The following is a 24,681-nucleotide window of genomic DNA, read 5'->3' on the forward strand; positions in this document are numbered from 1 at the left end:
GAAGGGGCTGATTACAGTGTTTGTTTGGGGGGCTGATTACAGTGTGTGTTTGGGGACTGATTACAGTGTGTGTTTGGGGGGGCTGATTACAGTTTGTATTTGGGGGGGGCTGATTAGAGTGTGTGTTTGGGGTGGCTGATTACAGTGTGTGTTTGGGGCGGCTGATTACAGTGTGTGTTTGGGGGGTGCTGATTACAGTGTGTGTTTGGGGGAACTGATTACAGTGTGTGTTTGGGGAGCTGATTACAGTGCGTGTTTGGGGGGCTGATTACAGTGTGTGTTTGCGGATCGGATTACAGTGTCTGTTTGGGGAGGTGATTACAGTGTGTCTTTTGGGAGCTGATTACAGCGTGTATTTGTGGGGGCTGATTACAGTGGGTGTTTGTGTGGGTTGATTACAGTGTGTGTTTGGAGGGCCGATTACAGTGTGTGTTTGGGGAGCTGATTACAGCGTGTGTTTCGGGGGCTGATTACAGTGTGTTTGGGGTGTGCTGATTACAATGTGAGTTTATGGGGGGTTGATTACAGTGTGTGTTTGGGGGGTGCTGATTACAATGTGAGTTCATGGGGGGCTGAGTACAGTGTGTGTTTGTGGGGGGCTGATCACAGTGTGTATTTGGGGAGCTGATTACAGTGTGTGTTTGGGGTGGCTGATTACGGTGTGTGTTTGGGTGGGCTCATTGCAGAACGTGTTTGCGGGGTGCTGATTACAGTGTGTGTTTGGCGGGGCAGATTACAGTGTGTGTTTGGGGGGTCTGGTTACAGTGTGTGTGGGCGGGAGGGGCTGGTTACAGTGTCTATGGGGGGGTGGGGTTGGTTGCAGAGCGTGTTTGGGGGGCTGATTACAGCCTATGTTCGGGGAGCTGATTCGATCGTTTGTTTGGGGGGTTGATTACAGTGTGTGTTTGTGGGGTGCTGATTACAGTGCGTGTTTGGGGGGCTGATTAGAGTGTGTGTTTGGGGTGGCTGATTACAGTGTGTGTTTGGGGGGTGCTGATTACAGTGTGTGTTTGGGGGGACTGATTACAGTGTGTGTTTGGGGGGTGCTGATTACAGTGTGTGTTTGGGGGAGCTGATTACAGTGTGTGTTTGGGGAGCTGATTACAGTGCATGTTTGGGTGGGCTGATTAAAGTGTCTGTTTGCGGATCGGATTACGGTGTCTGTTTGGGGAGCTGATTACAGTGTGTCTTTTGGGAGCTGATTACAGTGTGTATTTGTGGGGGCTGATTACAGTGGGTGTTTGGGTGGGTTGATTACAGTGTGTGTTTGGAGGGCCGATTACAGTGTGTGTTTGGGGAGCTGATTACAGCATGTGTTTCGGGGGCTGATTACAGTGTGTTTGGGGTGTGCTGATTACAATGTGAGTTTATGGGGGGTTGATTACAGTGTGTGTTTGGGGGGTGCTGATTACAATGTGAGTTCATGGAGGGCTGAGTACAGTGTGTGTTTGTGGGGGGCTGATCACAGTGTGTATTTGGGGAGCTGATTACAGTGTGTGTTTGGGGTGGCTGATTACAGTGTGTGTTTGGGTGGGCTCATTGCAGAACGTGTTTGCGGGGTGCTGATTACAGTGTGTGTTTGGCGGGGCAGATTACAGTGTGTGTTTGGGGGGTCTGGTTACAGTGTGTGTGGGTGGGAGGGGCTGGTTACAGTGTCTATGAGGGGGTGGGGTTGGTTGCAGAGCGTGTTTGGGGGGCTGATTACAGCCTATGTTCGGGGAGCTGATTCGATCGTGTGTTTGGGGGGTTGATTACAGTGTGTGTTTGTGGGGTGCTGATTACAGTGCGTGTTTGGGGGGCTGATTAGAGTGTGTGTTTGGGGTGGCTGATTACAGTGTGTGTTTGGGGGGTGCTGATTACAGTGTGTGTTTGGGGGGACTGATTACAGTGTGTGTTTGGGGGGTGCTGATTACAGTGTGTGTTTGGGGGAGCTGATTACAGTGTGTGTTTGGGGAGCTGATTACAGTGCATGTTTGGGTGGGCTGATTAAAGTGTCTGTTTGCGGATCGGATTACGGTGTCTGTTTGGGGAGCTGATTACAGTGTGTCTTTTGGGAGCTGATTACAGTGTGTATTTGTGGGGGCTGATTACAGTGGGTGTTTGGGTGGGTTGATTACAGTGTGTGTTTGGAGGGCCGATTACAGTGTGTGTTTGGGGAGCTGATTACAGCGTGTGTTTCGGGGGCTGATTACAGTGTGTTTGGGGTGTGCTGATTACAATGTGAGTTTATGGGGGGTTGATCACAGTGTGTGTTTGGGGGGTGCTGATTACAATGTGAGTTCATGGGGGGCTGAGTACAGTGTGTGTTTGTGGGGGGCTGATCACAGTGTGTATTTGGGGAGCTGATTACAGTGTGTGTTTGGGGTGGCTGATTACAGTGTGTGTTTGGGTGGGCTCATTGCAGAACGTGTTTGCGGGGTGCTGATTACAGTGTGTGTTTGGCGGGGCAGATTACAGTGTGTGTTTGGGGGGTCTGGTTACAGTGTGTGTGGGCGGGAGGGGCTGGTTACAGTGTCTATGGGGGGGTGGGGCTGGTTGCAGAGCGTGTTTGGGGGGCTGATTACAGCCTATGTTCGGGGAGCTGATTACAGCGTGTGTTTGGGGGGTTGATTACAGTGTGTATTTGGGGTGGCTGATTACAGTGTGTGTTTGGGGCGGCTGATTACAGTGTGTGTTTGGGGAGCTGATAACAGTGCGTGTTTGGGTGGGCTGATTACAGTGTGAGTTTGGGGGGTGCTGATCACAATGTTAGTTTATGGGAGGTTGATTACAGTGTGTGTTTGGGGGGTGCTGATTACAATGTGAGTTTATGGGGGGCTGAGTACAGTGTGTGTTTGTGGGGGGCTGATTACAGTGTGTGTTTGGGGGGTTGATTACAGTGTGTGTTTGGGGTGGCTGATTACAGTGTGTGTTTGGGGCGGCTGATTACAGCGTGTGTTTGGGGAGCTGATAACAGTGCGTGTTTGGGTGGGCTGATTACAGTGTGAGTTTGGGGGGTGCTGATCACAATGTGAGTTTATGGGAGGTTGATTACAGTGTGTGTTTGGGGGGTGCTGATTACAATGTGAGTTTATGGGGGGCTGAGTACAGTGTGTGTTTGTGGGGGGCTGATTACAGTGTGTATTTGTGGAGCTGATTACAGTGCGTGTTTGGGTGGGCTGATTACAGTGTGAGTTTGGGGGGTGCTGATTACAATGTTAGTTTATGGGAGGTTGATTACAGTGTGTGTTTGGGGGGTGCTGATTACAATGTGAGTTTATGGGGGGCTGAGTACAGTGTGTGTTTGTGGGGGGCTGATTACAATGTGTATTTGTGGAGCTGATTACAGTGTGTGTTTGGGGTGGCTGATTACAGTGTGTGTTTGGGGGGCTGATTACAGTGTGTGTTTGGGGCGGGCTGATTACAGTGGGTGTTTGGGGTTTGCTGATTGCAGTGTGTGGGCGGGGGAGTGGATGGTTACAGTGTGTGTGGGCGGGACAGGGGCTGGTTACATTTTGTGTTGTGGGGGCTGATTACGGGGTGTGGGCGGAGCTAGGGACTGGTTACAGTGTGTGTTGGGGGACGGGGCTGATTACAGTGTTTGTTTGGGGGGCTGATTACAGTGTGTGTTTGGGGACTGATTACAGTGTGTGATTGGGGGGGCTGATTACAGTTTGTATTTGGGGGGGGGCTGATTAGAGTGTGTGTTTGGGGTGGCTGATTACAGTGTGTGTTTGGGGCGGCTGATTACAGTGTGTGTTTGGGGGGTGCTGATTACAGTGTGTGTTTGGGGGAACTGATTACAGTGTGTGTTTGGGGAGCTGATTACAGTGCGTGTTTGGGGGGCTGATTACAGTGTGTGTTTGCGGATCGGATTACAGTGTCTGTTTGGGGAGGTGATTACAGTGTGTCTTTTGGGAGCTGATTACAGCGTGTATTTGTGGGGGCTGATTACAGTGGGTGTTTGTGTGGGTTGATTACAGTGTGTGTTTGGAGGGCCGATTACAGTGTGTGTTTGGGGAGCTGATTACAGCGTGTGTTTCGGGGGCTGATTACAGTGTGTTTGGGGTGTGCTGATTACAATGTGAGTTTATGGGGGGTTGATTACAGTGTGTGTTTGGGGGGTGCTGATTACAATGTGAGTTCATGGGGGGCTGAGTACAGTGTGTGTTTGTGGGGGGCTGATCACAGTGTGTATTTGGGGAGCTGATTACAGTGTGTGTTTGGGGTGGCTGATTACGGTGTGTGTTTGGGTGGGCTCATTGCAGAACGTGTTTGCGGGGTGCTGATTACAGTGTGTGTTTGGCGGGGCAGATTACAGTGTGTGTTTGGGGGGTCTGGTTACAGTGTGTGTGGGCGGGAGGGGCTGGTTACAGTGTCTATGGGGGGGTGGGGTTGGTTGCAGAGCGTGTTTGGGGGGCTGATTACAGCCTATGTTCGGGGAGCTGATTCGATCGTTTGTTTGGGGGGTTGATTACAGTGTGTGTTTGTGGGGTGCTGATTACAGTGCGTGTTTGGGGGGCTGATTAGAGTGTGTGTTTGGGGTGGCTGATTACAGTGTGTGTTTGGGGGGTGCTGATTACAGTGTGTGTTTGGGGGGACTGATTACAGTGTGTGTTTGGGGGGTGCTGATTACAGTGTGTGTTTGGGGGAGCTGATTACAGTGTGTGTTTGGGGAGCTGATTACAGTGCATGTTTGGGTGGGCTGATTAAAGTGTCTGTTTGCGGATCGGATTACGGTGTCTGTTTGGGGAGCTGATTACAGTGTGTCTTTTGGGAGCTGATTACAGTGTGTATTTGTGGGGGCTGATTACAGTGGGTGTTTGGGTGGGTTGATTACAGTGTGTGTTTGGAGGGCCGATTACAGTGTGTGTTTGGGGAGCTGATTACAGCATGTGTTTCGGGGGCTGATTACAGTGTGTTTGGGGTGTGCTGATTACAATGTGAGTTTATGGGGGGTTGATTACAGTGTGTGTTTGGGGGGTGCTGATTACAATGTGAGTTCATGGAGGGCTGAGTACAGTGTGTGTTTGTGGGGGGCTGATCACAGTGTGTATTTGGGGAGCTGATTACAGTGTGTGTTTGGGGTGGCTGATTACAGTGTGTGTTTGGGTGGGCTCATTGCAGAACGTGTTTGCGGGGTGCTGATTATAGTGTGTGTTTGGCGGGGCAGATTACAGTGTGTGTTTGGGGGGTCTGGTTACAGTGTGTGTGGGTGGGAGGGGCTGGTTACAGTGTCTATGAGGGGGTGGGGTTGGTTGCAGAGCGTGTTTGGGGGGCTGATTACAGCCTATGTTCGGGGAGCTGATTCGATCGTGTGTTTGGGGGGTTGATTACAGTGTGTGTTTGTGGGGTGCTGATTACAGTGCGTGTTTGGGGGGCTGATTAGAGTGTGTGTTTGGGGTGGCTGATTACAGTGTGTGTTTGGGGGGTGCTGATTACAGTGTGTGTTTGGGGGGACTGATTACAGTGTGTGTTTGGGGGGTGCTGATTACAGTGTGTGTTTGGGGGAGCTGATTACAGTGTGTGTTTGGGGAGCTGATTACAGTGCATGTTTGGGTGGGCTGATTAAAGTGTCTGTTTGCGGATCGGATTACGGTGTCTGTTTGGGGAGCTGATTACAGTGTGTCTTTTGGGAGCTGATTACAGTGTGTATTTGTGGGGGCTGATTACAGTGGGTGTTTGGGTGGGTTGATTACAGTGTGTGTTTGGAGGGCCGATTACAGTGTGTGTTTGGGGAGCTGATTACAGCGTGTGTTTCGGGGGCTGATTACAGTGTGTTTGGGGTGTGCTGATTACAATGTGAGTTTATGGGGGGTTGATCACAGTGTGTGTTTGGGGGGTGCTGATTACAATGTGAGTTCATGGGGGGCTGAGTACAGTGTGTGTTTGTGGGGGGCTGATCACAGTGTGTATTTGGGGAGCTGATTACAGTGTGTGTTTGGGGTGGCTGATTACAGTGTGTGTTTGGGTGGGCTCATTGCAGAACGTGTTTGCGGGGTGCTGATTACAGTGTGTGTTTGGCGGGGCAGATTACAGTGTGTGTTTGGGGGGTCTGGTTACAGTGTGTGTGGGCGGGAGGGGCTGGTTACAGTGTCTATGGGGGGGTGGGGCTGGTTGCAGAGCGTGTTTGGGGACTGATTACAGCCTATGTTCGGGGAGCTGATTACAGCGTGTGTTTGGGGGGTTGATTACAGTGTGTATTTGGGGTGGCTGATTACAGTGTGTGTTTGGGGCGGCTGATTACAGTGTGTGTTTGGGGAGCTGATAACAGTGCGTCTTTGGGTGGGCTGATTACAGTGTGAGTTTGGGGGGTGCTGATCACAATGTTAGTTTATGGGAGGTTGATTACAGTGTGTGTTTGGGGGGTGCTGATTACAATGTGAGTTTATGGGGGGCTGAGTACAGTGTGTGTTTGTGGGGGGCTGATTACAGTGTGTGTTTGGGGGGTTGATTACAGTGTGTGTTTGGGGTGGCTGATTACAGTGTGTGTTTGGGGCGGCTGATTACAGCGTGTGTTTGGGGAGCTGATAACAGTGCGTGTTTGGGTGGGCTGATTACAGTGTGAGTTTGGGGGGTGCTGATCACAATGTTAGTTTTTGGGAGGTTGATTACAGTGTGTGTTTGGGGGGTGCTGATTACAATGTGGGTTTATGGGGGGCTGAGTACAGTGTGTGTTTGTGGGGGGCTGATTACAGTGTGTATTTGTGGAGCTGATTACAGTGTGTGTTTGGGGTGGCTGATTACAGTGTGTGTTTGGGGGGGGCTGATTAGAGTGTGTTTTTGGGGGGCTGATTACAGTGTGTGTTTGGGGTGGCTGATTACAGTGTGTGTTTGGGGGGGGCTGATTAGAATGTGTTTTTGGGGGGCTGATTACAGTGTGTGTTTGGCGGGAGAGGGGCTGGTTACAGTTTGTGTTTAGGAGCCTGATTGCAGTGTGTGTTTGGGCGGCTGGTTACATTGTGTGTTTTTAGGGGGGCTGATTACTGTGTGTGTTGGGGAGGCTGGTTACAGTGTGTGTTTGGGGGGGGGAGCTGGTCACAGTGTGTGTTTGGGGGGCTGATTACAGTGTGTGTTTGGGTGGGCTGATAACAGTGTGTTTTTGGGGGCGCTGATTACAGTGTGTGTTTGGGGGGCTGATTACAGTGTGTGTTTGGGTGGGCTGATTACAGTGTGTGTTTGGGGGCGCTGATTACAGTGTGTGTTTTGGGGGGGCTGATTACAGTGTGTGTTTGGGGCGGTCTGATTAAAGTGTGTGTTTTTTGGGGGGTTGATTACAGTGTGTGTTGTGGGACTGATTACAATGTGTGTTTAGGGGGCTGATTACAGTGTGTTTTTGGCGGGGGCTGATTGCAGTGTGTATTTGTGGGGACTGACCGTAGTGTGTGTTTGGGGGGCTGATTACAGTGTGTGTTTGGGGGGCTGATTACAGTGTGTGTTGTGGAGCTGATTACAGTGTGTGTTTGGGGGGCTTATTACAGTGTGTGTATAGGGGGCTGATTACAATGTGTGTTTGGGGGGGCTGTTTACAGTGTGTGTTTGGGTGGGCGCTGATTACAGTGTGTGTTTGGGGGGTGCTGATTACTGTGTGTGTTTGGGGGTGGCTGATTACAGTGTGTGTTTGGAGTGGCTGGTTACAGTGTGTGTTTGCGGGGGGCTGGTCACAGTGTGTGTTTGGGGTGGCTGATTACAGTGTGTGTTTGGAGTGGCTGGTTACAGTTTGTGTTTGTGGGGGCTGATTACACTGTGTGTTTGGGGGGCTGATTACAGTGTGTGTTGGGGAGGCTGGTTACCGTGTGTGTTTGGAGTCTGATTACAGTGTGTGTTTGGGGGGGCTGATTACAGTGTGTGCTTGGGTGGGCTGATTACAGTTTGTGTTTGGGGGGGCATATTACAGTGTGTGTTTGGGGGGCTGATTACAGTGTGTGTTTGGGTGGGCTGATTACCGTTTGTGTTTGGGGGCGCTGATTACAGTGTGTGTTTGGGGGGGCTGATTACAGTGTGTGTATGGGGGGGGGCTGATTAGAGTGTGTGTTTTTTGGAGGGCTGATTACAGTCTGTGTTGTGGGACTGATTACAATGTGTGTTTAGGGGGCTGATTACAGTGTGTGTTTGGGGGGGCTGATTACAGTGTGTATTTGGGGGTGCTGATCATAGTGTGTGTTTGGGTGGGCTGATTACAGTGTGTGTTTGGGGGCGCTGATTACAGTGTGTGTTTTGGGGGGGCTGATTACAGTGTGTGTTTGGGGCGGTCTGATTAAAGTGTGTGTTTTTTGGGGGGTTGATTACAGTGTGTGTTGTGGGACTGATTACAATGTGTGTTTAGGGGGCTGATTACAGTGTGTTTTTGGCGGGGGCTGATTGCAGTGTGTATTTGTGGGGACTGACCGTAGTGTGTGTTTGGGGGGCTGATTACAGTGTGTGTTTGGGGGGCTGATTACAGTGTGTGTTGTGGAACTGATTACAGTGTGTGTTTGGGGGGCTTATTACAGTGTGTGTATAGGGGGCTGATTACAATGTGTGTTTGGGGGGGCTGTTTACAGTGTGTGTTTGGGTGGGCGCTGATTACAGTGTGTGTTTGGCGGGGCAGATTACAGTGTGTGTTTGGGGGGTCTGGTTACAGTGTGTGTGGGTGGGAGGGGCTGGTTACAGTGTCTATGGGGGGGTGGGGTTGGTTGCAGAGCGTGTTTGGGGGGCTGATTACAGCCTATGTTCGGGGAGCTGATTCGATCGTGTGTTTGGGGGGTTGATTACAGTGTGTGTTTGTGGGGTGCTGATTACAGTGCGTGTTTGGGGGGCTGATTAGAGTGTGTGTTTGGGGTGGCTGATTACAGTGTGTGTTTGGGGGGTGCTGATTACAGTGTGTGTTTGGGGGGACTGATTACAGTGTGTGTTTGGGGGGTGCTGATTACAGTGTGTGTTTGGGGGAGCTGATTACAGTGTGTGTTTGGGGAGCTGATTACAGTGCATGTTTGGGTGGGCTGATTAAAGTGTCTGTTTGCGGATCGGATTACGGTGTCTGTTTGGGGAGCTGATTACAGTGTGTCTTTTGGGAGCTGATTACAGTGTGTATTTGTGGGGGCTGATTACAGTGGGTGTTTGGGTGGGTTGATTACAGTGTGTGTTTGGAGGGCCGATTACAGTGTGTGTTTGGGGAGCTGATTACAGCGTGTGTTTCGGGGGCTGATTACAGTGTGTTTGGGGTGTGCTGATTACAATGTGAGTTTATGGGGGGTTGATCACAGTGTGTGTTTGGGGGTTGCTGATTACAATGTGAGTTCATGGGGGGCTGAGTACAGTGTGTGTTTGTGGGGGGCTGATCACAGTGTGTATTTGGGGAGCTGATTACAGTGTGTGTTTGGGGTGGCTGATTACAGTGTGTGTTTGGGTGGGCTCATTGCAGAACGTGTTTGCGGGGTGCTGATTACAGTGTGTGTTTGGCGGGGCAGATTACAGTGTGTGTTTGGGGGGTCTGGTTACAGTGTGTGTGGGCGGGAGGGGCTGGTTACAGTGTCTATGGGGGGGTGGGGCTGGTTGCAGAGCGTGTTTGGGGGGCTGATTACAGCCTATGTTCGGGGAGCTGATTACAGCGTGTGTTTGGGGGGTTGATTACAGTGTGTGTTTGGGGTGGCTGATTACAGTGTGTGTTTGGGGCGGCTGATTACAGTGTGTGTTTGGGGAGCTGATAACAGTGCGTGTTTGGGTGGGCTGATTACAGTGTGAGTTTGGGGGGTGCTGATCACAATGTTAGTTTATGGGAGGTTGATTACAGTGTGTGTTTGGGGGGTGCTGATTACAATGTGAGTTTATGGGGGGCTGAGTACAGTGTGTGTTTGTGGGGGGCTGATTACAGTGTGTGTTTGGGGGGTTGATTACAGTGTGTGTTTGGGGTGGCTGATTACAGTGTGTGTTTGGGGCGGCTGATTACAGCGTGTGTTTGGGGAGCTGATAACAGTGCGTGTTTGGGTGGGCTGATTACAGTGTGAGTTTGGGGGGTGCTGATCACAATGTTAGTTTTTGGGAGGTTGATTACAGTGTGTGTTTGGGGGGTGCTGATTACAATGTGAGTTTATGGGGGGCTGAGTACAGTGTGTGTTTGTGGGGGCTGATTACAGTGTGTATTTGTGGAGCTGATTACAGTGTGTGTTTGGGGTGGCTGATTACAGTGTGTGTTTGGGGGGGGCTGATTAGAGTGTGTTTTTGGGGGGCTGATTACAGTGTGTGTTTGGGGCGGGCTGTTTACAGTGTGTGGGCGGGAGAGGGGCTGGTTACAGTTTGTGTTTAGGAGCCTGATTGCAGTGTGTGTTTGGGCGGCTGGTTACATTGTGTGTTTTTAGGGGGGCTGATTACTGTGTGTGTTGGGGAGGCTGGTTACAGTGTGTGTTTGGGGGGGGAGCTGGTCACAGTGTGTGTTTGGGGGGCTGATTACAGTGTGTGTTTGGGTGGGCTGATTACAGTGTGTGTTTGGGGGCGCTGATTACAGTGTGTGTTTTGGGGGGGCTGATTACAGTGTGTGTTTGGGGCGGTCTGATTAAAGTGTGTGTTTTTTGGGGGGTTGATTACAGTGTGTGTTGTGGGACTGATTACAATGTGTGTTTAGGGGGCTGATTACAGTGTGTTTTTGGCGGGGGCTGATTGCAGTGTGTATTTGTGGGGACTGACCGTAGTGTGTGTTTGGGGGGCTGATTACAGTGTGTGTTTGGGGGGCTGATTACAGTGTGTGTTGTGGAACTGATTACAGTGTGTGTTTGGGGGGCTTATTACAGTGTGTGTATAGGGGGCTGATTACAATGTGTGTTTGGGGGGGCTGTTTACAGTGTGTGTTTGGGTGGGCGCTGATTACAGTGTGTGTTTGGGGGGTGCTGATTACTGTGTGTGTTTGGGGGTGGCTGATTACAGTGTGTGTTTGGAGTGGCTGGTTACAGTGTGTGTTTGCGGGGGGCTGGTCACAGTGTGTGTTTGGGGTGGCTGATTACAGTGTGTGTTTGGAGTGGCTGGTTACAGTTTGTGTTTGTGGGGGCTGATTACACTGTGTGTTTGGGGGGCTGATTACAGTGTGTGTTGGGGAGGCTGGTTACCGTGTGTGTTTGGAGTCTGATTACAGTGTGTGTTTGGGGGGGCTGATTACAGTGTGTGCTTGGGTGGGCTGATTACCGTTTGTGTTTGGGGGCGCTGATTACAGTGTGTGTTTGGGGGGGCTGATTACAGTGTGTGTTTGGGGGGGGCTGATTAAAGTGTGAGTTTTTTGGAGGGCTGATTACAGTCTGTGTTGTGGGACTGATTACAATGTGTGTTTAGGGGGCTGATTACAGTGTGTGTTTGGGGGGGCTGATTACAGTGTGTATTTGGGGGTGCTGATCATAGTGTGTGTTTGGGGGCTGATTACAGTGTGTGTTTGGCGGGCTGATTACAGTGTGGGTTGTGGAACTGATTACAGTGTGTGTTTGGGGGGCTTATTTCAGTGTGTGTATAGGGGGCTGATTACAATGTGTGTTTGGGGGTGCTGTTTACAGTATGTGTTTGTTGCGGGCTGATTACAGTGTGTGGGCGGGAGAGAGGCTGGTTACAGTGTTTGCTTGGGGGGGCTGATTACAGTGTGTGTTTGGGGGGGCTGGTTACAGTGTGTGTTTGGGAGGCTGATTGCAGTGTGTGTTTGGGGTGGCTGGTTACATTGTGCGTTTGTGGGGTGCTGATTACTGTGTGTGTTGGGGAGGCTGGTTACAGTGTGTGCTTGCGGGGGGCTGGTCACCGTGTGTGTATGGGGGGCTGATTACAGTGTGCGTTTGGGGGCTGCTGATTACAGTGTGTGTTGGGGAGGCTGGTTACAGTGTGTGCTTGGGCGGGGGGGAGGGGGCTGGTCACAGTGTGCGTTTGGAGTCTGATTACAGAGTGTGTGTTTGGGTGGGCTGATTACAGTGTGTGTTTGGGGGGGCTGATTACAGTGCGTGTTTGGGGGGGGCTGATTACAGTGTGCGTTTGGGGGGGGCTGGTTACAGTGTGTGTTTTTTGGGGGGCTGATTGCAGTGTTTGTTGTGGGACTGATTACAATGTGTGTTTGGGGGGCTGATTACAATGTGTGTTTGGGGTGGCTGATTAAAGTGTCTGTTTTTTGGGGGGCTGATTACAGTGTTTGTTGTGGTACTGATTACAAAGTGTGTTTGGGGGGATGATTACAGTGTGTCTTTGGGGGGGCTGATTACAGTGTGTATTTGGGGGTCTGATCATAGTGTGTGTTTGGGGGTCTGATTACAATGTGTGTTTGGGGTAGCTGATTAAAGTGTCTGTTTTTTGGGGGGCTGATTACAGTGTTTGTTGTGGGACTGATTACAATGTGTGTTTGGGGGGCTGATTACAGTGTGTGTTTCGGGGGGGCTGATTACAGTGTGTATTTGGGGGGGCTGATCATAGTGTGTGTTTGGGGGGCTGATTACAGTGTGTGTTTGGGAGACTGATTACAGTGTGTGTATGAGGGCTGATTACAATGTGTGTTTGGGGGGCTGTTTACAGTATGTGTTTGGGTGGGGGCTGATTACAGTGTGTGTTTGGGGGGGCTGATTATAGTGTGTGTTTGGGGTGGCTGATTTTAGTGTTTTTTATTTTTTGGGGGGCTGATTACAGTGTGTTTGTGGGACTGATTACAATGTGTGTTTGGGGGGCTGATTACAGTGTGTATTTGTGGGGGCTGATCATAGTGTGTGTTTGGGGGGCTGATTACAGTGTGTGTTGTGGAACTGATTACAGTGTGTGTTTGGGGGGCTGATTACAGTGTGTGTTGTGGAACTGATTACAGTGTGTGTTTGGGGGGCTGATTACAGTGTGTGTTTGGGGAGCTGATAACAGTGTGTGTTGTGGGAATGATTACAGTGTGTGTTTGGGGGGCTGATTACAATGTATGTAGGGGGGCTGATTACAATGTGTATTTGGAGGGGCTAATTACAGTATGTGTTGGGGGGGCTGCTTACAGTGTGTGTTTTGCGGGGGGAGCTGATTGCAGTGTGTGTTTGGGGGGCTGATTACAGTGTGTGGGCATGAGAGGGGCTGGTTACAGTGTGTGTTTGGGAGGCTGATTGCAGTGTGTGTTTGGGGGGGCTGGTTACATTGTGTGTTTGTGGGGGGCTGATTACTGTGTGTGTTCGGGAGGCTGGTTTCAGTGTGTGTTTGGGGGGTGCTGGTCACAGTGTGTGTTTGGGTGGGCTGATTACAGTGTGTTTTTGGGGAGGCTGATTAAAATGTGTGTTTTTTGGGGGCTGATTACAGTGTGTGTTTGCGGGGCTGGTTACAGTGTGTGTTTGGGGGGCTGATTACAGTGTGTGTTTGGGGGGGCTGATTACAGTGTGTGTTGTGTGGCTGATTACAATGTGTGTTTGGGGGGCTGATTACAGTGTGTGTTTGGGGGGGCTGATTACAGTGTGTATTTGGGGGGGCTGATCATAGTGTGTGATTGGGGGGCTGATTACAGTGTGTGTTTGGGGGGCTGATTACAGTGTGTTTTGTGGGAATGATTACAGTGTGTGTTGTGGGAACGATTACAGTGTGTGTTTGGGGGGCTGATTACATTGTGTGTTTGGGTGCTGATTACAGTGTGTGTTTGGGGGGGCTGATTACAGTGTGTGTTTGTGGGGGGCTGATTACAGTGTGTGTTGTGGGAATGATTACAGGTGGGGTCTGATAGTTTGTTTTGTGGGAATGATTACAGTGTGTGTTTGGGTGGGCTGATTACAATGTGTGTATGGGGGGCTGATTACAATGTGTGTTTGGGGGGGCTGATTACAGTATGTGTTTGGGTGGGGGCTGATTACAGTATTTGTTTTGGCGGGGGCTGCTTACAGTGTGTGTTGGGGGGGCTGATTACAGTGTGTGTTTGGGGGGGCTGATTACAGTGTGTTTTGTGCGGCTGATTACAATGTGTGTTTGGGGGGCTGATTACAATCTGTGTTTGGCGGGGGCTGATTACAGTGTGTATTTGGGGGGGCTGATCATAGTGTGTGATTGGGGGGCTGATTACAGTGTGTGTTTGGGGGGCTGATTACAGTGTGTGTTGTGGAACTGATTACAGTGTATGTTTGTGGGGCTGATTACAGGTGGGGTCTGATAACAGTGTGTTTTGTGGGAATGATTACAGTGTGTGTTTGGGTGGGCTGATTACAATGTGTGTATGGGGGGCTGATTACAATGTGTGTTTGGGGGGGCTGATTACAGTATGTGTTTGGGTGGGGGCTGATTACAGTATTTGTTTTGGCGGGGGCTGCTTACAGTGTGTGTTTGGGGGGGGCTGATTACAGTGTGTGTTTGGGGGGCTGGTTACAGTGTGTTTGGGGCGGGCTGATTACAGTGTGTGGGCGTGAGAGGGGCTGGTTACAGTGTGTGTGGGAGGCTGATTGCAGTGTGTGTTTGGGGGTGCTGATTAGAGTGTGTGTTTGGGGGACTGATTACAGTGTGTGTTTGGGGGGTGCTACTTACAGTGTGTGTTTGAGGGGTGCTCGTCACAGTGTGTGTTTGGGGGGCTGATAACAGTGTGTGTTTGGATGCTGATTACAGTGTGTGTTTGGGGGGGCTGATTACTGTGTGTGTTGGGGAGGCTGGTTACAGTGTGTGTTTACAGGGTGCTGGTCACAGTGTGTGTTTGGGGGGCTGATTACATTGTGTGTTTGGCTTGGCCTACATAGCCAAGTGGTTATGGTACTGGGTTTGTAACCCCAAGATCCCGCGTTCAAATCTCACAATGGCAAACTATGAGATAATATAACTTCATCTGAAACAGATGGAAATGGGTTTGTACTTGAAAGAGTTACATTGTGTGTTTGGGTGCTGATTACAGTGTGTGTTTTGTGGGAATGATTACAGTGTGTGTTTTGGGGGCTGATTACAGGTGGGGTCTGATAACAGTGTGTTTTGTGGGAATGATTACAGTTTGTGTTTGGGTGGGCTGATTACAATGTGTGTATGGCGGGCTGATTACATTGTGTGTTTGGGGGGGCTGATTACAGTATGTGTTTGGGTGGGGGCTGATTACAGTATTTGTTTTGGTGGGGGCTGCTTACAGTGTGTGTTTGGGGGGGCTGATTACAGTGTGTGTTTGGGGGGCTGGTTACAGTGTGTTTGGGGCGGGCTGATTACAGTGTGTGGGCGTGAGAGGGGCTGGTTACAGTGTGTGTTTGGGAGGCTGATTGCAGTGTGTGTTTGGGGGTGCTGATTAGAGTGTGTGTTTGGGTGGCTGATTACAGAGTGTGTTTGGGGGGGTGCTGCTTACAGTGTGTGTTTGGGGGGTGCTGGTCACAGTGTGTGTTTGGGGGGCTGATAACAGTGTGTGTTTGGGTGCTGATTACAGTGTGTGTTTGGGGGGGCTGATTACTGTGTGTGTTGGGGAGGCTGGTTACAGTGTGTGTTTACAGGGTGCTGGTCACAGTGTGTGTTTGGGGTCTGATTACATTGTGTGTTTGGGTGCTGATTACAGTGTGTGTTTGGGGGGGCTGATTACAGTGTGTGTTTGTGCGGGGCTGATTACAGTGTGTGTTGTGGGAATGATTACAGTGTGTGTTTGGGGGGCTGATTACAGTGTGTGCTTTGGGGGCTGATTACAGGTGGGGTCTGATAACAGTGTGTTTTGTGGGAATGATTACAGTGTGTGTTTGGGTGGGCTGATTACAATATGTGTATGGGGGGCTGATTACAATGTGTGTTTGGGGGGGCTGATTACAGTATGTGTTTGGGTGGGGGCTGATTACAGTATTTGTTTTGGCGGGGGCTGCTTACAGTGTGTGTTTGGGGGGGGCTGATTACAGTGTGTGTTTGGAGGGCTGGTTACAGTGTGTTTGGGGCGGGCTGATTACAGTGTGCGGGCGTGAGAGGGGCTGGTTACAGTGTGTGTTTGGGAGACTGATTGCAGTGTGTGTTTGGGGGTGCTGATTAGAGTGTGTGTTTGGGGGGCTGATTACAGTGTGTGTTTAGGGGGTGCTGCTTACAGTGTGTGTTTGGGGGGTGCTGGTCACAGTGTGTGTTTGGGGGGCTGATAACAGTGTGTGTTTGGGTGCTGATTACAGTGTGTGTTTGGGGGGGCTGATTACTGTGTGTGTTGGGAGGCTGGTTACAGTGTGTGTTTGCAGGGTGCTGGTCACAGTGTGTGTTTGGGGGGCTGATTAGTGTGTGTTTGGGGGGGCTGATTACAGTGTGTGTTTGTGGGGGGCTGATTACAGTGTGTGTTGTGGGAATGATTACAGTGTGTGTTTGGGGGGCTGATTACAGTGTGTGTTTGGGGGGGCTGATTACAGTGTGTGTTTGGGGGGGCTGATTAAAGTGTGTGTTTGGGGGGGCTGATTAAAGTGTGTGTTTGTGGGGGGCTGATTACAGTGTGTGTTGGGGAGGCTGGTTACAGTGTGTGCTTGGGGGGCTGCTGGTCACTGTGTGTGTTTGGGGGGGCTGATTACAGTGTGTGTTTGGGGGGCTGATTACAGTGTGTATTTTGGGGGCTGATTACAGTGTGTGTTTGGGGGGGCTGAGTACAGTGTGTGTTGTGGGACTGATTACAATGTGTGTTTGGGAGGCTGATTACAGTGTGTTTGGTGGGGGCTGATTACAGTGTGTATTTGGGGGGCTGATCATAGTGTGTATTTGGGGGGCTGATTACAGTGTGTGTTGGGGGGGCTGATTACAGTGTGTATTTGGGGGGCTGATCATAGTGTGTGTTTGGGGGGCTGATCATAGTGTGTGTTTGTGGGGCTGATTACAGTGTGTGTTGTGGAACTGATTACAGTGTGTGTTTGGGGGGCTGATTACAGTGTGTGTTTGGGGGGCTGATTACAGTGTGTGTTTGGGGGGTGCTGCTTACAGTGTGTTTTTGGGGGGGCTGGTTACAGTGTGTGTTGTGGGACTGATGACAGTATGTGTTTGGGGGGGGCTGCTTACAGTGTGTGTTTGGGGGGTGCTGATGACAGTGTGTGTTGTGGGACTGATGACAGTGTGTGTTTGGGGGGCTGATTACAGTGTGTGTTTGGGGGGCTGATTACAGTGTGTGTTTGGGGGGGGCTGCTTACAGTGTGTGTTTGGGGTGTGCTGATTACAGTGTGTATTTGGGGGGGCTGCTTACAGTGTGTGTTCGGGGGGTGCTGATTACAGTGTGTGTTTGGGGTCTGATTACAGTATGTGTTTGGGGGGGCTGCTTACAGTGTGTGTTTGGGGGGTGCTGATTACAGTGTGTGTTCGGGGGGCCTGCTTACAGTGTGTGTTTGTGGTGTGCTGATTACAGTGTGTATTTTGGGGGGCTGCTTACAGTGTGTGTTTGGGGGGTGCTGATTACAGTATGTGTTTGGGGGGCGCTGCTTACAGTGTGTGTTTGGGGGGGGCTGATGACAGTGTGTGTTGTGGGACTGATGACAGTGTGTGTTTGGGGGGCTGATTATTTTGTCTCCACTTTGGGGGATGGAAGAGTGTGCTTATTGTGTGGGAGGGTGAATGGCTGATTACAAAGCGGAGGGAGAGGTGCTTCACTGTATCTTGTATCAGCAGAGAATCTGGAGAGCTTGACACATATATGAGTGGATAAAATATTATTTTAGAAAGTACTTTAAAATCACAGACTTGTTTATCATTCTGGTATATGTTGATGTATAATACACAAACGTTATTGATTATTTAATGAATGTCACTATGATGCCTTATTGCTGTTTTGTTTTTGTTGGCATCTGAGGTCATGTTAATTTTCAAGTGTTAAAAGGGGTCATGTTCGAAAATAGCTTGGGAAACACTGGGTAATAAATTGGTCAAAGCGGCATCTGTTCTGCAGAGATGGAACAGGCACATACAGAGTCCTATATAGAGTGTGGCTTGCATGTGTTTCTTCCACTGGCTTATACTGGTACAGGACCATGCTTGAAACAGGCTCCAGGTACTTTGTGTTTCTGAATGGCGTATACTCCACTGAGCTGACCAGCAGCTGGTCAGCAGAAATCCCTGCGAATTTTGATCCCTCAAAACATTCAAAAATATATGATAAAGTCCTGCACCCATGGCTCCTAATTACATAAAATTTACATTACAGAAACAGGCCATTCAGCCCAACTGATCCAAGCTGGTGTTTGTGCTCCACACCAGCCTCCTCCTACCCCTCTTCACCTCCTTCCATCAGTAACCCTTCTATTCCGTTCTCTCCTGTGCACCCAGCTCCCCCTTAAATGTATTGAGTAAGTAAGTTGCACCTTGTGTGATTGGCAGGCAAACATTGGCTTGCATGAAGGACCAATTGGATTTCCACCTCAATCATTCTTGGAATATGGACACCACTGGTGAATTGCCTCGAACCGACTGCCTTGCTGGGCCACTTCAGGGGACATTTAAGAATCAGCCACATTGGTGTGGGACACTAATCATGTACAAAGTTGAATTGGGCAAGGCTGGCAGGTCCAGCAATTCTTATACCCTTGTTTACAAATCCCCCATCATTTCCTCCAGCCCTCCAAGGTATATAAGATCCCCTATTTCTGGCCTCATGATTTCCTGATTTTCATTGCTCCACCATTGGTGGCTGTACATTCAGCTGCTGTGGCCCTAAGCTCTGGAATTTCTTCCCCAAACCTCTCCGTTCCTCTACTTCCCTCTTATCATTTAAGATACTCCTAATGAAGTACCTGTTTGACCTTGTCCTAATAAGTTCGAAGTGGTTTGATGTCAAATTTTGCTTGACAGCACTCCCGTGGAACCCTTGGGACATTTTACAATGGAAAAGGTGATATGTGTATCGAGTAAGCAAGGTTGTATCTTGTGTGATTGGCAGGGAAACATTGGCTTGGATGAAGCATTAGTTCTACTTCAATCATTCTTGGGATATTCTTTTTATTTCAAAGGGAATGGAGTATAAAAGTAGAGAAGTCTTGCTAAAACTATACAAGGCACTAGTTAGACCACACCTAGAATACTGTGAACAGTTTTGGTCCCCTTATCTAAGAAAAGATATACTGGCATTGGAGGCAGTCCAGAGAAGGTTCACTAGGTTAATCCTGGGTATGGAGTGATTTTTGTATGCGGAGAGGTTGAATAGGTTAGGACTGTACTCATTGGAGTACAGAAGAATGAGAGGCAACCTTATTGAAACATAAGATTCTTAGGGGGCTCATCAGAGTAGATGCTGAGAGGTTGTTTCCCCTTGTGGAAGAGTCCAGGACCAGAGGGCATAATCTCAGAGTAAGGGGTCACCTGTTTAAGACAGAGATGAGGAGGAATTTCTTCTTTCAGAGGGTAGTGAACCTGTGGAATTCTTTACTGCAGGAGGCTGTAGAGGGTGGATCATTGAGTATATTCAAGGCTGAGATAGACAGATTTTTAATTAGTAAAGGAACCAAGGGTTATGTGGAAAAGACAGAAAAGTGGAGTTGAGGATTATCTGATCAGCCATGATCTCATTGAATGGTGGAGCAGATCTGATGGGCCGAATGGCCTACTTTGGCTCATACATCTTTTTGTATTCTACGAATACAATGATATATACATTAGGGAAGGAAGAAATTAAAGAAGTTCAATTGCTAATTATTAGGTTGTACCCATTACGTACCCATATAAAAGGGATAACAGCTGAGACTGTGGAGAGTTTTATGACAAGCAATAAAACTCCATCTGAAGAAGTTTGCCATGGTTTCAGTCTTCATTTCTAAACAACTATTGGAACTTAACAGTGGGAGCAGAGAATGGTTCCTGCTTGTAAGTAAGAAGATTGGAAACTAAGCTTTCTTCGAACAAAAGACTGTATTTGGAGTTAACCTTAAGTGCAGAGTGGTTTTGAGTCACTCAAAAAGAAACAACAAAAAAAATGGCGGAATAAAAATGTAGAGTGTTGGGGTATGATTACCCACGGCTGTTTTCTGAGCATCAGTCATATGACCAGTGGAGAAATGAAGTAACCATGTGGACACAGGTTACGTCCTTGCTAAAGTAAAAACAGGGGATAGCTTTGGCACTTGCGCTCCCATATGAAAGCAAAATAAGATACAAATTATTTTTGGAGTTGGAGCCTAAGCATTTGGACACAGATGAAGGTTTGGAAGCTTTATTAGATTTTATGGATAAGATCTATCAAACAGATGATTTATTAAGTGCTTATGAAGCATGGTCTGATTTTGATAAATTTAGGAAGTTGGAAGAAAATTCCATAGGAGATTACATAATGGAATTCAGTGGACGATATGCAAGATTGCAAACGTTCCATTGAGAAATTCCCCAATCGATGCTGGCTTCAAGTTACTAAACTATGTAAAAGTATCAAATATAGACAGGCTTCTAGCTGTAACAGGAGTCAAGTTTGTAGAAAGACTCACTCTGCTAAAACAGATGTTAGAAGCTCTAAAAAAATTCCTCTGAAAGCATTCCTTTCCGGCAGTGTTCATGGCGCAAATGAGCCATTGAGCAATAAGACAGAAAATGGAGGATACAATGTTAACAGGATGGGGAGATCATTTAGAAACAGGACACAGGCTTCAATACGAAAGGAGATTTGTAACTAGAAATAATGGGGACAGAAACCCCTTGGACAGCTATGGCAGGAGCAAATAACTGGGGATTTACGACAAAAGAATAAACTCCAGAAATGCCCAGGATGTGGTCAATCAGTGTTTTAGATGTGATTTAGAATACCATTATGTAATGAACTGTCCTAACAGATATAATGTGTTTGAGGTTAAATGTGAGACAGAAGACCCTGAAGCAGGAGATGGAGATATTGACCAAAGGAGAGGGCATTGTATAAGCTACAAGAGGTTTCAGCCCAGTGATGAATGTCTTGGTGGCAGAGACCTTCAACTGTGCGGTGCTAGATAGCGGATGCACGTCTATAGTCTGTGGAATAGACTGGTTAAAATGCTACCTGGACTCCTTAAATGGCAAGGACTGGAATAAGGTTAAAGAATTTGAGAGTTCCACCAGTTTTAGATCTGGAGATGATAACACCCTAGAATCTTTAGAAAAGGGAGTGAATCCCTGTAAGATAGCTGGAGTCAATCATTTTATTAGCATGGATATAGTGTCTAGAGAAATACTATTACTGCTGAGCAGACCATCGATGAAGAAAGCACAAATTAAGCTGGACATGGAAAATGACAAGGCCGTTGTATTTGGAAAACTTGTGGATTTACAATTTACACAATCTGGAAACTGCTGTATTCCTTTAATGAAATCTAACTTTTCTACTGAGGAGATTAAAGAAGTGTTCTTAGCATCAGGGGATAGGAATTTGGAAGACAAAAAGCAGATTGTGTTAAAATTGTATCGGCAGTTTGCCCACCCTTCGCAAAGACTAAAAATGTTGCTAAGGGATGCAGGAATAAGGGATGGAGAGTATGCGAAACTTATATCACATCTATTGCTTATCTCCTCTACATGTAAAATATACAGAAGGGCACTGTCACGGCCAATAGTGGGTGTACCTTTACCGAGGGATTTCAATGAAGTTGTGGCGATGGATTTAAAGGTGTGGGTTTAAGAAAAGAACATTTTTATTTTACATTTCGTGGATTTGGCCAGTTGACAATCATATACAGTAAAGAAAAGAACATTATTGTGGATCAGGTAATGGCGAAGTGGATAGGGACTGGATTGGAACCACCAGCGAAATTCCTCACTGATAATATTGGGGAATTTGTTAATGGGTGAGTTCTGGGATATTTGCGAAAATGTGAATATAATCGTTATGAATACCACAGCTGAAAGCCCCTTTAGTAACGGAGTGTGTGAAAGCAATCACGCGATAAGCTTCACAAGATAAGCTTTGTAAAATATTGGCAGATAGACCAAGCTGTAAATTAACATCAGCTCCAGCATGGGCTGTCCATGCCAAGAATTCACTGCTGATGTTTGGGATTTATAATTCATATAAGTTGGTTTTTGGTAGAAACCCAAAAATTCCTTCAGCCCTGAGTGATCATCCCCCCAGTTTGGGAAGGAACTATGATTAGCTCTACCTTTTCTGAGCATTTAAACGCATTACACATGGGTAGAAAAGTGTTCCTTAAAGCCCAAGTTTCAGAGAATTTGGTGAGCTCTAAGGCACAATATACGACCATGGGAAACTATTTTCAATCAAGGAGACATGGTATACTATAAGAGAGAAGGACTTAACGAGTGGAAATGCCCGGGAAAGATTGGAGGTAAAGATGGTGAAACAGTCATTTTACAACAGAGATAAAAACAAAGAACTGCGGATGCTGGAAATCCAAAACAAAAACAGAATTACCTGGAAAAACTCAGCAGGTCTGGCAGCATCGGCGGAGAAGAAAAGAGTTGACGTTTCAAGTCCTCATGACCCTTCAACAGAACTGATCTTTCTTTACAAGGAGAGGGAAATATAAGCTGGTTTAAGGTGGGGCGGTGGGGGGTGGGGGGAGGGGGGGGGGTGTTAGGGTAGGAGAAGATCATCAAAAGATGTCACAGACAAAAGAACAAAAGAACACAGAGGTGTTGAAGTTGGTGATGTTATCTAAATGAATGTGCTAATTAAGAATGGATGGTAGGGAACTCAAGGTATAGCTCTAGTGGGGGTGGGGGAGCATAAAAGATTTAAAAATAATGGAAATAGGTGGGAAAAGAAAAATCTATATAAATTATTGGAAAAGAAAAAAAAAACAAAAGGAAGGGGGAAGAAACAGAAAGGGGGTGGGGATGGAGGAGGGAGCTCAAGACCTAAAGTCGTTGAATTCAATATTCAGTCCGGAAGGCTGTAAAGTGCCTAGTCGGAAGATGAGGTGTTGTTCCTCCAGTTTGCGTTGGGCTTCACTGGAACAATGCAGCAGGCCAAGGACGGACATGTGGGCAAGAGAGCAGGGTGGAGAGTTAAAATGGCAAGAGCCTTCCGGACTGAATATTGAATTCACTGGAAAATATAAAAACTGGTTAAATGTACAGGACAGGAAGTTAGGCCTATGGATTGGGAACATGAAATACAAAAATGGAAGGCACGGAAATGTAGCATCAGTTCAGACAATGGGTCTGGGAGTGAATATGCCTCTAGGAAGAGATCGCAAACTGATGAAAGAACACCTATAAATGGGAGAGGGAGATCAAACAGTGACTGTCCAGAGCGCGATAGAAAGCAGGATAGAGGGCAGGATAGAGGGCAGGATAGAGGCCGTGGCTGCACAAGATCAAGGAATATGACACAGGCTGGTAATGCTACAAGGAGCAGAAGCCCATGTGTTCGAGAAGTCTTAGTGGCTTCAAACAAATTAGACAATAAATGAATAAAGGAAGCCAAACAGCAAGAACTACAGAGTTGGAAAGAATTTGGGGTATACACAGAGGTGCCAGATAGGGGACAACCAGCTCTTTCTCATAGATGGATATGCACAGAAAAGGTGCTTCCTGATGGGACTTATAAAGCTAAAACCAGGCTATTGGCTCGAGGGTTTGAAGAAAAATTAGGTGACCGGGTATAAGAGTAGATTCACTTACGGCAGGGAAAGTTATGCTGAAGGTCTTCGTAGCTCCATTAGCTACAAATGCTTTGGAATGTAAATCCATTGATATTAAAGCTGCTTTTTTACAGGGACACCAACTTCAAAGGGAAGTTTTTCTCCATCTACCAAACGAGGCGGTGGATGCAGAAGGGATTCTTTGGGAGCTAAATAAATATGTCTCTGGTTTAAGTGATGCCTCCAGAGTGTGGTATTTCTCAGTGAGGTCAGTTTTGTTAAAGTTGGGCTGTCTTCCGTTGGAAGCAGACCCAGCAATGTTTTATTGGCACCATGGAGGGAAACTTGCAGGCATCTTTATGATGCATGTAGATGATTTTTTTTGTGGACTGGTAGTAGCGAATTTGAAACGATTGCCATTAGTGGGCTTAGAACAGAATTTAAAATTAGAAGTTAAGCTTCTGGTGCATTGGATTAGAAATCAGGCAGAGAGAATGTCAGCCATCCTGGGCAGACTTTTGCCATCGGCGAGCAGGGGGCGGGACCCACTTGCCATCACGTAAAATGACACAGGATGATGTTGGGCGGAACCCCTGACATCTCCCCACCCCATTTAAATTTTCAAGAAGGCGGGGGGCGCAGCAAAATCAGCTGTGGGCCCGCCCACCTGTCAATGGCCAATTGAGGCCATTGACAGGATCATTTAACCAATTAAAGGACCTGCCCGTCCAAGCTTAAGGTTGTCGGGCAGGCTAGGAGCCCCAGCGGGAACTGGAAGAAACATCCCTCATCCACCAGCGGGATGAGGCTTCATGCAGGGTTTTAAAATTTGTAATAAAGTTATTCTATAAATTATGAACATGTCCCAACTCAAGTGACATTGTCACATGAGGGGACACATAAGGGATTTTTCTTTTCTCAATTTTGAATAGTTTTAAAAGTGTCAGAGATCTCCCTGAGGCCGCACTTAGCTTCAGGGAGGTGTGCGCTCTTTCATGCACATGCGTGAAAGAGCGTACTCTTGCTTTTGGGGAGTCCCACCCCCACCCGCACAGGGAACACTAGCGCTTCCTGCCGGACATCACGCTGGGTGGGCTTTAATTGGCCCGTCCACAAAAAATGGCGGCGGGGCCCACTTCTCTGGCGAGGATCAGCTCCCCGCCCGCCGGAGATTGGGTTGGGTCTGCTCAGCCGACAGGCAGGAAATTCTTCCCCTTATTTAGAGAACCTCAATCCCATTGCAATTAGTCACGGCAGAACCTTCCAGAAAGACACAGCGGCTTCTGAAACAGAAAAAGAGGAACTCAGAATTCTAATC

The sequence above is a fragment of the Carcharodon carcharias genome, chromosome 21, assembly GCF_017639515.1.
Source record: "Carcharodon carcharias isolate sCarCar2 chromosome 21, sCarCar2.pri, whole genome shotgun sequence".
NCBI classification, from domain to species: Eukaryota; Metazoa; Chordata; class Chondrichthyes; order Lamniformes; family Lamnidae; genus Carcharodon; species Carcharodon carcharias.